The sequence below is a fragment of the Bison bison genome, unplaced genomic scaffold (genome assembly GCF_000754665.1).
Source record: "Bison bison bison isolate TAMUID 2011002044 unplaced genomic scaffold, Bison_UMD1.0 scf7180017864313, whole genome shotgun sequence".
Classification (NCBI taxonomy): domain Eukaryota; kingdom Metazoa; phylum Chordata; class Mammalia; order Artiodactyla; family Bovidae; genus Bison; species Bison bison.
Window position 1 is genome coordinate 1,650,335 of NW_011494885.1, and position 11,405 is coordinate 1,661,739.

The 11,405-nt window shown below is 51.9% G+C and overlaps 1 long non-coding RNA gene across 1 annotated transcript in view; it reads right to left on the bottom strand.

Annotated features, from left to right (window-relative positions):
* Positions 1 to 476: 476 nt before the first annotated feature.
* The window catches only part of LOC104997676, a 16,289-nt gene continuing 5,360 nt past the window's right edge, over positions 477 to 11,405 (bottom strand). Inside the window, exon 4 of the long non-coding RNA XR_826352.1 lies at positions 477 to 828. This is a non-coding gene — a long non-coding RNA (uncharacterized LOC104997676). The remainder of the gene's footprint in view (positions 829 to 11,405) is intronic.

An 11,405-nucleotide genomic window follows, 5' to 3' on the forward strand; every position in this document is an offset into this window, starting at 1 on the left:
ATGAAAGTGAAAAGTGAAAGTGAAGTCGCTCAGTCGTGTCTGACTCCTAGCGACCCCATGGACTGCAGCACACCAGGCTCCTCCGTCCATGGGATTTTCCAGGCAAAAGTACTGGAGTGGGGTGCCATTGCCTTCTCCCTTGATTGTTCTAGGGACAGTTAATCTTCAGTTCCAGGGTCCTTTGTTCTCATTGCTTTGAGGCCAGTTCTCAGAATCGTGGCGGCTCATGTCCTGGATACAGTCTGGTCTTCACGTAGTCAACTTTTACACCCTGGTGTTTTGGTATCTATAAGACAGCTCACAGGATATGTCTCAGAATATTTAGCTATAGCCCTTGAGAAAGAAGTAAAGGTCCTTGACTCTGCTTAATGACTACATTATTATTTGGTCTCCTTTGACTGTTTTCCTTTGTTTCTTCATTTCTTGTATCTCTGATTAAACTTATTCTTTGACTAAAGTTTTCCACAGACAGAAGGCAGGCAGAGGACACGGGGTGGGAAGGGGAGGACCATGAGGTCCTGCTCCATTTCACAGGTAGAGTGAGAAGGCAGAGTTCTTGCCTCTTAGGTCCCACCCAAGACCCTTCCAAGAGCTAGGAGGTCTCTGCTAATGGAGTGTTGTTATTTTTAAAGCATTAACACAATGATGCTTTAAAGATGCATTGCCAAAGATGCATTTTTTTCTCATTCTTTAGTTCCTCAGACTCTCCGATCTGATCATTTCTTAAATTCTGTTCGTCTTGGCTTCTAAAGTTCCACAGTGGCAAATATCTTTGATCCTTGGAGGCTCAGATTCGTTCACTCAGTACACATTTATTGAGCCTCTGTCCTGTGTGAGTGCCAAGAACACAGAAAAGAACAAAATAGATGAAATGATGCAAAGAGCTGACTCAATAGAAAAAAAACCCTGATGCTGGGAAAGATTGAAGGTAGGAGGAGAAGGGGACGACAGAGGATGAGATGGTTGGATGACATCACCGACTCAATGGACATGTATTTGAGCAAATTTCCGGAGATGGTGAGGGACAAGGAAGCATGATGTGCTCCAGTCCATGGGGTCGCAGGGAGTTGGACACAACTGAGTGACTGAACAACAACAAGATGAAATTCCTGCCCTAGGGGAAACCACAGTTATTGAGGGCTAAGGTACCAGGATCAATTCTAGGTGTCCACATGTAACTCCTTTAATCCTGCCTCCAACCTTATGAGTTAGAGACTTGAGTAATCCCCATTACCAAATTCAACATTCAAAAAACAAAGATTACAGCATCCAGTTCCATCACTTCATGGCAAATAGATGGGGAAACAGCGGAAACAGTGACAGACTTTATTTTGGGGGGGCTCCAAAATCACTGCGGATGGTGAGTCCAGCTATGAAATTAAAAGACGCTTGCTCCTTGGAAGAAAAGTTATGATCAACATAGACAGCATATTAAAAAGCAGAGACATTACTTTGCCAACAAAGGTCGGTCTAGTCAAAGCTATGGTTTTTCCATTGGTCATGTATGGATGTGAGAGTTGGACCATAAAGAAGGCTGAGCACCGAAGAATTGATGCTTTTGAATTGTGGTGTTGGAAAAGACTCTTGAGAGTCCCTTGAACCACAAGATCAAACCAGTCAATCCTAAAGGAAATCAGTCCTGAATATCCATTGGAAGGACTGATGCTGAAGCTGAAACTCCAATACTTTGGCCACCTGGTGCAAAGAACTGACTCCTTGGAAAAAACCCTGATGCTGGGAAAGATTGAAGGGAGGAGGAGAAGGGGACGACAGAGGATGAGATGGTTGGATGGCATCACCGACTCAATGTACATGAGTTTGAGCAAGCTCCAGGAGTTGGTGATGGACAGGGAAGCCTGGAGTGCTGCAGTCCATGGGGTTGCAAAGAGCCAGACACGACTGAGCAACTGAACTGAACTGACAAAGGAGGAAACGGAGGCACGGGATTCTGGAATGCCTTGCTCCTAAAATTCTCAGTCAGTCAGTTCACTCACTCAGTCATGTCTGGGACTCAGGAATTCTTTGCTCCTAAGATTCTAAGGTCCACAGTTGTTGGTGGTGTTGTTTAATGCAGTCTAGTTGATTTCTGATGTGTGTTCATTTCTGCTGTACAGCAGAATGACTCATTTATACATATATATTTTGTTTTTATATTCTTTTCCATTATGGTTTATCTAAGTTTCTAGAGCTTTTTGTCCTAAAGAGTCTGTTGTCCTTCCATTCAAGTGAACGGTGGACTCAATCTCATTGTGGAGTGAGAAATTGCAAATTAGAACCACCATGAGATTCACACATGTACACACACACCAGGATGACTCATATTTTCAAAGTCTGACCAGCTTCAGTGCTGACAAGATTGTGGGGGGAGGAGACCCCACAGCAGACACTGAGATGGGAGTGAAAACTGGAGCAACTGTCTGGCAGTATCTCCCACATCTGGATATCTGCACACCCTGTGTCCCAACAATTCCATGCTTGGGTTATGGGGAGAAATGTGTATGCTCATGGGCTCTAGGAGATGTACACAGCATTGTCAAAGGAAGGCAGAACCTGGAGACCACTCACATGCCCATCAACAGGCAAATGGTTTTGTAAATTTCCATGCAAGAGAGTGATCCACAGTCATGGAAATGAAAGAAATTCAACAGATGTAACACTATGCATGAACCTCACAGACATACCTCATAGAGAGCTTCCTAGGTGGCTCAGTGGTAAAGAATCTGCCTGCTGGGCTTCTCTTGTGGCTCAGTTGGTAAAGAATCTGCCTGCAATGCAGGAGACCTGGGTTCATTCCCTGGGTTGGGAAGATCCAACCCTGGGGGGGAAGATCCTTCCCTGGAGAAGGGAAAGGCTACCCACTCCAGTATTCTGGCCTGGAGAATTCCATGGACTGTATAGTCCATGAGGTTAAAAAAAAAGAATCCACCTGCTAATGCAGGAGATGCAGGAGACACGGGTTTGATCCCTTGGTGGGGAAGATCCCCTGGAGAAGGAAATGGCAACTCACTCCAGAATTCTTTCCTGGGAAATTCCAGGGACAGAGGAGTCTGGTGGGCTACAATCCATGGGGTCACAAAGAGTCGGACACAACTGAGCGTACACACACACACAGACATAAGATTGAGTGCAAGAAGCCAGATCCAAGAGACTGCACTTGAAGATTCTCTTTATTAAAAATTCAAAGGACTTGCCTGACAGCCCAGTGGTTAAGACTCTGCTCATCCATGGCAGGGGGCATGGGTTTGAACCCTGAGCAGGGAACTAAGATCCCACATGCCTAGTGCTGTAGCCAAAAAAAAAAAAAAAAATTCAAAACTGGGTGGGGGAAATAAACGAAGAGTTTGAAATTAACATATACACACTATAATATATAAAAATAACCAACAAGGACCTACTGTATAGCACAGGAAGCTATACTCAACATTTTATAAAGATCTACAAGGGAAAAGAATCTGTAAAAGAATGAATACATATATATCTATGTGTACATATATATATATGTATAACTGAATCACTTTGCCTGTACACCTGAAGTTAACACAGCATTGTAAATCAACTATTGTGTGTATTCAGGTTGTTGGACTTTTTGCAACCCCATGGACTATATAGCCCACCAGTCTTCTCTGTCCATGGCAAGAATTCTGGATCTGGTTGCCACTTCCTACTCCAGGGGATGTTCTGGACCCAGGGATGGAACCCACATCTCTTGCATCTCCTGTCTTGGCAAGTGGATTCTTAACCACTGCTGCTGCTGCTGCTAAGTCGCTTCATTCGTGTCCGACTCTGTGCAACCCCAGAGACGGCAGCCCACCAGGCTCCCCCGTCCCTGGGATTCTCCAGGCAAGAACACTGGAGTGGGTTGCCATTTCCTTTTCCAATGCATGAAAGTCTTTACCACTAGTATCACCAAAAAAAAAAAAAAATTAAATAACAAAAAAAGAAATGAAAAAGAAATACAGTTGTCATTTTTAAATTGACCTCACATTCTAGGCCTCGCTAAATAACTATTTATGGTGGCTTTTCATAGATATGGAATGTCCTATGTCACATGCCTCATGTGAATGAAGACAGTGTCAGTCCTTCAGGATAAATAAACAAAAGTATAAATTCATCAGTTAAAAACTGTAGTGGTCAGGTGTGTATTCATAGGTAGTAAACGTAAAATAATAACATCACCAAAGAATGCGTTCCCTTGAGAAAAGAGAGAGTTGCGATTGGGAAGAAGCCTTGGAGGAACTAGCAGAACCATTTCTGAACCTAACTGTCCCTTTGAAACGAGTTGGCGAAACGGAGCATCATCCGTCATGCAATTCTCTACATTATATTAATATTTCATAATTTGAAGATTTATATTCTTTTTCATCCCATGATTCCACAGTCTCTCCGTTTCTCCTATGACTCGGTTCTCCAAGGGGGCAAGATTTCTGAGCCCGGTGGGGGGAGGGGCGGGGGGGCGGCAGGAGACGGCTGCGGGAAACCACAAGAAGAGAATCTGGGATCTGAAACACAAGATACCATTTGACTTTCCCAGCAGTGAGCGAGGGTTCTTGGACCGTGTGACCACAGGAGGCCCGAAGGGACAAGTTCAGAGGTGGGTACGGCCGCAAACCAACCCCACCCCCACCTCCCGCGGAGCCTGGCAGTAAGAGGTCCCGGGCGCCCCACTTCTCACCAGCCAGCCCAGAGCCAGGGGTCGAGGGGCGCAACCTTTCGAGGACGCCTGGCGCCACCCCCAGGCTTTCTGATGTGGAAACTGAGCCTGCCCAGGGCTGCGCAGCTGGGAGGCTGCGGTGCAGCCAGCGACCTGATTCCTCCGGGCGGGGTAGCAGAGACACGCCCGCCGGGTCCTCACTCTCGTGGGAAAGTGCGGTGGGGCAGGGGTGGCCCCGACTGGGACGGGCGGATGGAGCCGGGGAGGTGAGTCCAGCGTGGCCCCCCACTCAAATGAGGAAGGGAGGGTCTGGCCTGACCTGCTTTCCCAAGAGCCTGGGGAACTTTCGCATCTGTGTTTCTAAGCCCCGGTGGCTGCTGGGGAGGTTGTGGCCTCGGGCTGGGGAGGCACCGACTTCCAGGGAAAAGGCCAGCTTTTCAGGGAAGGTGCTGTCCCTTCGTCTGAGGCGGCCTCTGTGCTCTGCCCTGGGGAGGTGGGCTCGAGAAGGCGGGGTGGCTCCCAGTTCACTGTGGGGAGGGTCGCCTCATCTGGGGAAAGGTGTAGACTGATGGGGAGGCAGACACCCCGTTTCCTCCTGGGGAATTTATAGCTTGTACTTCAATACTGGAGGAGGGCATGACAATCCACTCCCGTATTCGTGCCTGGGCAATCCCATGGACAAGGAGCCTAGCAGGCTACAATCCACAGAGTCGGACATGATTGAGGCGACTTAGCACCCACACACTTCAATACTGGGGACAAGATTCAGTCTCATTAAGTGTTCCCAGTGAGATGGCTGGTTCAAGCGACACCACTCAGCAAGCTAGTCTGATGGAGGAGGGCAGGACCCGAAGGACGACTAGACCAGGCTCAGAGGGCAAAGCATTTGGCAGCGGCCACAGGGTTGGAAACTGGCAGAGTAGAAGGTAGACCCAGATTCGATTCGTCTCACTCCTTACAGGTGAGGATGACGTCGGCAACTGTGCCAAAGGCCCTAGGAAAATTCACTGGATCCACTCAGCCATCATATTATTACCACCATGATGACTCAGAGGGGGATACTGACACCCAGAGAGATCACATGCTACTCCAAAGCCACTCAGGCAGAGCTGATACTCACACTCAGGTCATCTTAACTCCAAAACCCATTGTCGCGACAGGGTCCCCCAGAAAGCAGATACTTAGAGTTGTTGTTGTTCAGTCGCTAAGTTGTGTCCAACTCTTTGCGACCCTATGGACTGCAGCACACAGGGCTTCCCTGTCCTTCACCATCTCCCGGAGTTTGCTCAAACCCACGTTCACAGAGTCAGTGATGCCATCCAACCATCTCATCCTCTGTCATCCCCTTCTCCTCCTGCCTTCAATCTCTCCCAGCATCAGGGTCTTTTCAAATGAGTCAGTTCTTCGCATCAGGTGGCCTAGAGTTAGGAGGGCAAAAGATTTATGGAGAGCAGCATGTGGGAAAGGGAGTGTGGGGGAAGCAGGATTGGGTAGGGGGACCATCAGGCCAGGATAGCCCCAGGGGCAGCTCTGGAAGCAGACTGCCCGTGAGGAATCCCACAGTGGATAGAAAATGGCCAGACCCTCTGACCCCACCTGGCTCTGTCAATGGCCAGAATCCCCAGCTGGCAAGCTAAGGCAGACCCTGAAGGAGCTGACTGTCAGCCATCTACACGCCTGGCAGCTGGGCCACAAGTCCTTTCTTCAAAAGGCATCCAAGCAGCGTGCCTCTGTGGCAGCCCTCCCATACCCTATATTAATAATAGCAATCATTTGAAAATAACAGCTTCCATTTACTGAGAACTTACTCCACACCAGCCTGCGCCAACATGTGTTAACGCCTTTGACCCTCGCTACAATCCTGTGAGACGTGCACTGGTTTCACCCCATGTTATAGATGAGGAAACTGAGGTTCAGAGAGGGTGAGTCACTTGCCCAGGGTCACACAGCTGCTAAGTGGCAGAGCTGGGGGTTGAAGACCCTCAATTAAAGCATGAGCCTCGTTTACAGATGAGGACACTGAGGTCCTGCAGCACACCTCCTGTTAGTCCACCATCACCTCACTGGGATGTTTCTGCCTTACACCTGACCTTCCCAGAACCCCACTCCCACCCCCCATCCCCCAGGGCAGATGCTGATATCCACAAACCCCTCCCACTGCATCTCCCGTGTCTGATCAACCCAGTGAATTGGGGGGTGGGGGGAGGCTGTCCAGTCTTCAAACTCGCCGGGGGAGAATGTTGCAATCTTCTGACTCAGCGTCGGCATGCGTGCAGACCCAGCAGGAGGGAGAAAGGGGAAGATTAAGTCTTGGCCCAAGCCCCAAATGGGCTATGCTGCCTGGTGCCAAGGATTCCAGCAGCTGCCAAGGCCCCAGGGTGGGGAGGAAGCAGGAGGTGCAGGCCGGCCTCCAGGAAGCTGGCCTGCATTCACCCCTGGGGGTGGGGTGGAGCCCAGGAGCTATCTGCTGACCCAGGAGGGACTTGCAGCTCAAAACTGTGTGACTGGGAGGCTATGTGACCTTGGGCAAGTCCCTTCCCATCCCAGCTCAGCATCTCTGTTTCCCTCTTGTCTGCAAAATTCACTTGCTCTTCCCAAGCCTCTCTTAAATCTAACTCAGCCCTGCTGCAAGGCAATCTTCTCTCCGTCTGCTCCACCCTCCCTGGCCTGCCGAAGAGCACCCGAGCAAGAGCGCAGACTCAGGCACATGACCTTGCCTCTCCTGTGCCCTAGTTTCCCCATCTAAATGATTCCTTCCCAGGAAGTGGCTAGGATGAGAGCCGAGAGGGAAGGCTGACGGTCTCTGGGACTAATGAGCATCCCTTCCAGGTCCGTGGTGCAGCAATCAAGATGCTGGGGCCACAGAGACCTGGTTTAAATCGTGCTTCCCCAACCCATCTCTCATCATGTTCCCCCTAGACAGTGACTTCACTACTCTGTGTCCCTTTCCTTCCCTTTGAAATGGAGATTTTCACTGAATTTTCCTTACTGGGTGTTAAGAGGATGAAGTTAGCCTGTTCCTAAGTAGGAGCTCGGGCAGAGCAAATGGGCCTATTTAGTCTCATCTCTGGGTAGAAAGCATGACAAGAAAGGCCTGGCCTGGCCTGGGGGCTTCCCTGGTGGTCCAATGGCTAAGACTCCAAGACTCGGAACTCCCAATGCCAGGGACCCAGGGTTTGATCCCTGGCCGGGGATGGAGATCCCACACGCCACAACTGAGACATCACATGCTGCAGCTATAAACAAAAGAGCCCGCATGACACAATGACGATCAAAGGTCCCGCGAACCACACACTAAGACCCGGTGCAGTCAAATTAATTAATTAATTACAAAATTACAAATAATCAAAGGCCTGGCCTAGCGGTGAAGGCAGACAACGTGAAGCATGGATACCATTCATTCATTCAGTCAGCCATTCACTCGCACACCTGGTGTCGATCTGCTCAGAAATCCTGGGAGGCAGAAGCTGTCATCATTCCCAACCATAAAGTCACAAGGAAAGCCCATAGAGGGAAAGCCACCTATCCAAGGTCACACAGCTAACACGCAGCAGAACTAGGGCTCAAACCCAGCATGTTGAATCGATGAAATTGGTCCAGCTGTTGAAAATTTGTGTTAATGGATTAATAAGAATTGGTGTTATTCCTATGCCAGGTTATAACAGGAAGAATGGTTATAATGGGAAAAATAATAATAGCAGCTACATTGTATCAAGCACTTTCTATAGTTCAGGACCTACAGAATGGAAGCATGTTTTCTTGATTTAGTCTGTCTTATAAATGAAGAAACTGAGACTCCATAACGTTCAGTAACTGCTGCAAGTCACAAAGCTCATGAAAGCTGGAGACAGGACTCCTCAGTCAGAAGCAAAGAGGACAAAGGCCAGGAATTAAGCCAATAGGAACTTAGGGTCTGACCAGCCCAATCTTCTCCTTTTAGGAGAAATGGAGGCCCCCAAGGGCAAGAAAGCTGGCCCAGAATCACAGCCTTCTAGCTGTGGGACTTCACTTCCCTCTTGGGACCGTGAGCAGGTATAATCGTGGCCCTTCCTTCCCCAGGGAGGTTTGAAGAAGGACAAGAGGAGAAGCAGTAGGAGGCAGTGTGACCAGGTACAAAGGTTGGCCTGCGTGGGGAAAGTGGTTAGACACCAAGCAGAACTTCCCGGCCTCCTCTGGGAAGTTTCTGGGACTCATCCAGGGGCCGCCCCTGCGGGTGGGGGGCGCCCTCCAGAGCTCATGGCCCAGAGAGGGGAGACCCTAGTCCTCCCCGACAAGGGTTCAGGGAGCAAGGGGGGAAAGGAGGGGGGAGCCGTCCTGGTTCCGCATCCTCCATTCCCGACACAAGAGGGAGGCGGCTGTGGGAGCTGGGACTTTCCTGAGCAGCAGAAGATTCTGGGAAATTAGAGACAGCTGCGGGGCGGGGCTGACTCCAGGCCTCCCTTCTCTTCCCTCCCCTCAGTCCCTGCTGGTTCCCCAAGCATGCCTCCCTCTGCCCCAAGGAGGCCCTCCTCCAACTGATCCCCCTCCCTCAGACCATGGCCGCCACCCTGAGACCCTCAGATCCTCTCCCGCAGAATTTGCCTCCACGCTCACAGCCTCTTCAGATCTCATCTTCCCTCAAACCCTTCTTCCCCCACCCTCCACTTTCTCCTCCTCTCTCAGAGCCACTGGCCTCACTTAGTTATTCTCTCTCTCCCGAAGACCCTCACCTCCCGCCTCAGACCCTCACCTCCCCACTCAGACCCTCACCTCCCCCCTCAGACCCTCACCTCCCCCCTCAGACCACCTACTTCCCTCTTGGACCTGTCTTCCTCCTTCATATCCTCCTCCCTCAGACTCTTTCATCCTTCCTCCACCCTCAAATTCAGAACCAGCAGCATCCTCTCTTTCGGCCCCTCTAAGCCCCCTCTGGGCCGAAAGCAGACACCCCCTCCCCAGTCCTGTCTGGGCCCAGAGTCATTGCTCCAGCTGCAGCAAGGGAGCCGGGGCATGGGAGGACCTTGGGCGTCCTTCCAACCCTACCTCCTGGGGTCATCACCTTGACAAACCTCGCTTCTCCCAGGCTCAGCTGCTCTCTGTACAGCGGGGCAGTGCTCTACACCCCATCCCTCCCCTGTGTTGGAGAGTCACCAGAGGTGAGGGCTGAGTGGGTGGGAATGCCAGACTTCCCAACCTAATTCCCTCACCTCTTCCCCTGTAGCCTCCACAACTCTGGGGGTAAGGGTTGATTTCAGCCTCATTTTCCAGAAGAACAAACTGAGGCTCAAGAGAAATGACCTAAGGCCCACTGTCAACAAAGGGTGGAAGTGGGACTTGAACCCAGATCTTGCCCCCAGACGCTCTACCTTTACAGGGCGCCGAGGGGGAGACCCAGAGAGGCAGAAAGGAGAGAAGCAGGGAAGAGACTTAGGAGGCTTCTGTCTGCCCACAGCTGCTCCTGACATCACTGGGGTGGAGTCCCAGTCTTGGGCAAAGTCCCTTCCTGAGAACCGGGGGCCTTACACGCATTTTCAGGGTCCCAGGATGGGGAGACTGAGATGCAGACAGAGATGGAGAGACAAGACGACAAGGCGGGACTGGAGGCTGAGGGACGGAGACCAGGGAAGGAGATGCAGAGACCGGGGGAGACACACAAAACCAGGAAGACCCTGCGTGCCGCCTGGACAGACCTGGGGTGCAGCACCCATTCCCTCGCCCCTTTAGGTCCCCAAGTCTTCCGCTCCACCTCCCGTAAGTCAGTGACCGGGACTCAACCCCAGCGATAGCCCCGCCTCCAGGGAAATCCGGGAAAGCCCCGAGCGGCTGGGGTCCCTCCCCGGGGCGGAGAGAAGGGCGGCAGAGGCGGGGTCAGGGGAGAGGCCCGCCTCCGTCCTTCCCTCTCCCTGGCCCCGCCGCCCCCAGCTCCAGCCTGCCTCTGAGTCATGCCCCCAACCAGCCGGGCCTGTTCCCCACCCACCAACCCCGCCCGGGATGGGAGGGGGACGCGGGGGCAGAAGGGAAGCCCGCCGGCCCCCCGTCTTCTGGACCCGGGCTTTGGCCGCTGTGACTCTGATCTTGTGACCCTACGGCTCTAGCTGTCTCCCCGTCTCCCTCTTACCTGGCCTCTCACGACCTCTGGACCCCTTTCGCCACATCTGTTTCTCTGTGTATCGAGGATTTCGGGGGCACCCACCCTGTGCCCGGAGGCTTAGGCTGGGTCATGGGACCCCGAGAGGAGAGACACGTTCACGGTTTCTCTGTGCACTCCCCACAGAACACCCCCCCCCACGCCCCCAGCGAAGTTCACACCCCAAACTGAGCAGGCACATGGAGGAGGCAGAGATGGGGGCAGGGCAGGCAGAGGGATCGTGCCCGGGCGCCCGCCGAGGGTAGTCCCTGCCCTGGGTGCGTCTTCTCGCTCCCACAAAGGAGGAAACGACTCAGAGAAGGGAAGTGCCTGGTCAAGGTCAACCAGCGAGGAAGTGGGAGTCTGGAATCGAACCCACGTCCTGGCGACCCCAAGGGCCTCAGGGAACTGCCTCCCTGGGGAGGTGGGGTCGGGGGAGAGGAAGAGGCTGAGAATCAGACAGCGCTCGAGAGACAGAAAGGGATGCCCAGAGACGATGGAGACAGAGGCAGTGAGAACAGAGAGAGACACAGAGATAGACATCCATCCAGACCCTCGAGTCAGGGACAGTTCCAGACTGAGATACAGAGATAGAGACCTACAGCCAGAAAGACACACACACACACACACACACACACACACACACAC